Genomic DNA, 4047 nt, shown 5'->3' with positions numbered 1-4047 from the left:
CGGGGACTAAAGGCTACATACCAACAGCGATGGATCTTTCTTTCCTTGAGTTACAGTCGCTATACGACAAATGGACAAATCCAAAACATTTACAAGTTAAAGTCCTGCGTGTGAAAAATTAGGCAAAAGTACGTACGCGTCACCAAATGTACCTGAAAATACTCAATGCTGTAAAAGAGCCCCAGCGTTTCAAATATAGATTCATATATTACCCACACTTACGACATAACTTCGTCTGTAAAATCTGTTTTTCTAAAAGTAACAATAACGAACTCTGAAAATGTTTTATCCAGTGATGATTTGACTCAGATTCGGGTTTTCGCACTCTAGAGCCCGGCCGATATATCGGCCTGACCATATTATGCATTTCCTGATCTTTGGTATCAGCATTTATAATGGCCGATATATAAAAAAAATATATATCGGCATATCAGATTTTTTAAATAAGCAAATATTTGTATCGTATCGGCCTTTATCGGTCGGGCTCTAGTCTGAATTTAGGTTAAAAAAAACAACTGACAATAGCTAGCAGAGTAAAAAACTCCAGATATAAGAATCTGAATTGCAGAGTAGTAGAAGTATAAAGTGGCATCAAATGGAAATACTCAAGAAAAGTACCTCATTGTTTGTTTGTAAGTACAATTTCTGAGAAAATGTACTTACATTACTTACTTCATGTGTACTTATATCATGTGTACTTCCATCACGGGTTACTGCCCCCGAGGTGACGCCAGTTAAAGTGCAAACAAAGCAAAAGCACTGAAGCCAAAAGTTCAAAAAGCCGGGAACAAGACGTTTTTAACTCAAATCTTAGGTCTAATTCTATATAAATGAGGGTTATTGACCACGAATTCCAAAAAGTAGTAAAACTAGTAACGTGCTGTTAGTGAAAACTAAAAAAAAGTCTGAAAAAAAATGGTAAAAATGTCAAATTTTGGTCCTTTTTTTTACCCGGGAAGACAACACAAGGGTTAACCCTCCTGTTGTCCTCGGGGGTTAAATGTGACCCATTTTCACTAAGTTTTTAAATCAGAAATTTGGGTTTCCTTCAACCAAAGTAACAAACAATATCGTGGATGGATCCATAAGACACTCGTCACAAGTTAATTAACGATGTACGGTCTAGACCTGCTTTAATGGAAAGCGTTGTGAGATAACTGTTGTTGTGATTTGGCGCTATGTTAATAAAATTGAATTAAATTTGGGGGTTTTATTTAATAATAATAACAAAAAAGATTTAAGAACACTGAAAAAAGTGACAGAAATGTAGGGAAAAACAACAAAACCTTCCCAAAAACCCCCCGCAGAAATCATCGACAAAGATATTGCAAAAAGTGAGAAAGAACTTCGGGAAAAGTTAGTCAGGAAGTGACAATAAATGTTGGAGAAAGCTTCAAAAACTTAAAAACGACGACAAAGAACTTCGGGAAAAGTTAGAAAAGTGAAACTTTCTCAAAAAGTGACAATAAACGTCATAGAAAGCGTAAAAAAAACAACAAAAAGGTCCCAAAAAGTTTATAAAAAAAGGTTTCAGGAAAAGTTTGAAAACGTCAGAAATTGACAAACGTCGGGGAAATCTTAAAAAAAAAAAAAAAAATGTCACCCAAAACAAATCGACGAACTTTGGGAAAAGTGTCAAAAGTGTCTTAAGGAGGTTTTAACTTAAAATTTTGACCCAGAAAAACCAACCTGTTGCTACGGGATACAACACGAGGGTTAGGCAAAAACATTCTGCACACAAAGCCATGTAATTAGCCCCGTAAACTGGCGTGATGCGTTATTCGGCGGGCCCGTGAACGTGATAGGCGCTCACAAAACAAAAGCGTGGACGAGTTGTCCTGATGAAGGTCAGAGTGCTAACTCCGCGCGGACTCGGCACCAACAAGGTCAAAGTTCAATAGCACCAACGAGGGAACTTTGGTATTTTTTAGCGGTATTGAAACTCATCAGAGCGACGAGATACACAGGTTGGCCGCTGCGTGAAGTCTTTCACGTGAAGTCTGTGCGAACTTCAGCAGTTTCCTTACCGTACGTGCACAGCGCCGCCGACTTCATCTGCAAAGAAGCTCCGGCCGCCCCCGCCAAGGACGCTTGTCAAAAAAATACGGGGACACTTGTTGATGCGTTGGCCGCTCTGACGTGGCGGCGTCCTCACGCAGCCAAGGACATGGCTAACGCTAACTGGAGACCATGTGACCGACAGCTAACGCTAACTGGAGACCATGTGACCGACAGCTAACGCTAACTGGAGACCATGTAACCACCAGCTAACGCTAACTGGAGACAATGTAACCACCAGCTAACGCTAACTGGAGACCATGTAACCACCAGCTAACGCTAATTGGAGACCATGTGACCGCCAGCTAAAGCGAACTAAAAAAACCATGTGACTGGCAGCTAATGCTAACTGGAGACCATGTGACCGACAGCTAACGCTAACTGGAGACAATGTAACCACCAGCTAACACTAACTGATGACCATGTGACTGGCAGCTAATGCTAACTGGAGACCATGTGACCGGCAGCTAACGCTAACTGGCGACCATGTGGCCGCCAGCTAATGCTAACTGGAGACCATGTGACCACCAGCAAACAGGTCCCTATGTGCTTACAACGTTATATCATAAACGATAGGTAACCTAGTAATTATTAACTTTTCCTTCATTTTCTCAGAATTAAAGTTTTGGTAGTCAAAGTTCACATTGTATGTTTCTCCAGAATCAGTCAGCGTGAAGGACGTCTATTTTCAAATTGGCGTTAGCCACTGAACCACATCGTAGCTCATTAGCTTGACTTGACGCCCTCCTCGCAGCTGAGAGAAGCTTTCACTGAAGAAGTAGCCGGTAACTTTAGAAGCTCGAGTCGGCGGCGGTGTGAACGCACAGTTGGAGTAAAAGTAGGTTTAGGGAAATAAAAAATATTGGGGACAACGAAGACGACAAGGACGTCAACCAGCGATGCACAGGGCCGCGCAATCTGAGGAAACAGACTCAGAATTCTCTGCAGATTTTCTGAAAGTTCTCCGCAGATTAAAAAAAAAAGATTAAAATTAGACCCAGAACGTTAACACAGCTCCACCACAAACCCCAAAACATGCTAAATCCACCCGTTTTCATTCTGGATCACATTTTAAAACCCAAAATCCGTTAGGGCCTGGCGATAAATTAGAGTCTGGGAGGTGTTGCTCGTCACTAAGACAGTCGCGGTCGGTCGTCTGAAGTCAGAAAGCAAAGGGGGGCGGAGGAGGGGGGTGCGAGACCGTCTGTGGCTTTCTCCTAGTCGTCGTACTGGTTGTAGCCATCGAACTCGGCCTCGCTGCCGTTGTTGAAGGTCTCGGTGGGGTTGGTGCAGTACTTGTTGTCGTAGACCTGGCGCGGCAGGCCGTAGGTGGTCATGCCCTGCTGGGACGCCCGCTTGTTGGTTCCCATCTGCAGAGAGATGGTGGTGGTGTCGCAGTTCTCCAGGTCCAGCTTCCTGTCAAAGATGTGCCTCCTGGTCCCCGGGGCCGTCATGCCAGCCTGTCGGACAAGGAGCAGCATGGGGGGTTTGAAATCTGACCCGGGACTACAGGTAGACCTGGGATGCCAGACCTTCCTCCACAGCGCCGCGGAGGAGGGTCTGGCGAGTCCACACAGCATTCAGGGATGGGGGGAAAACGTGGTCTGGTTTGTTGATATTTCTTTAAACCTATCACGATCGTCTTGGGCGGGGCTAAGAGCCGGACGGAGCCGCGTTGCCGCTGCTAAATAGTCTCAGCAGTTATTTACTGTGTCTTGAGAAAGTTTACCCCCCCAAGCTAAAGTTTATTAAACAGAGGAATAAAAAACTTGATCTCAAGGCCTTAATTAAAAAGATTTAGGAAAATCCAACCTTTTAGGGCCACCAATTCTTTTATTTTTCTCTTTTGTGAATGAATAATGTTTCATAAATAAATAAATGTTCTTCCTTAAAATACAGGGGGCCTAAGTATACACCCCCCTATGTTAAAATACAGGGGGCATAAGTCTACACCCCCTATGTTAAAATACAGGGGGCATAAGTATACAC

The sequence above is a fragment of the Etheostoma cragini genome, chromosome 15 (assembly GCF_013103735.1).
Source record: "Etheostoma cragini isolate CJK2018 chromosome 15, CSU_Ecrag_1.0, whole genome shotgun sequence".
NCBI classification, from domain to species: domain Eukaryota; kingdom Metazoa; phylum Chordata; class Actinopteri; order Perciformes; family Percidae; genus Etheostoma; species Etheostoma cragini.
The sequence above is the reverse complement of the archived record's forward strand: the minus strand, read 5'-3'. Positions refer to the sequence as shown.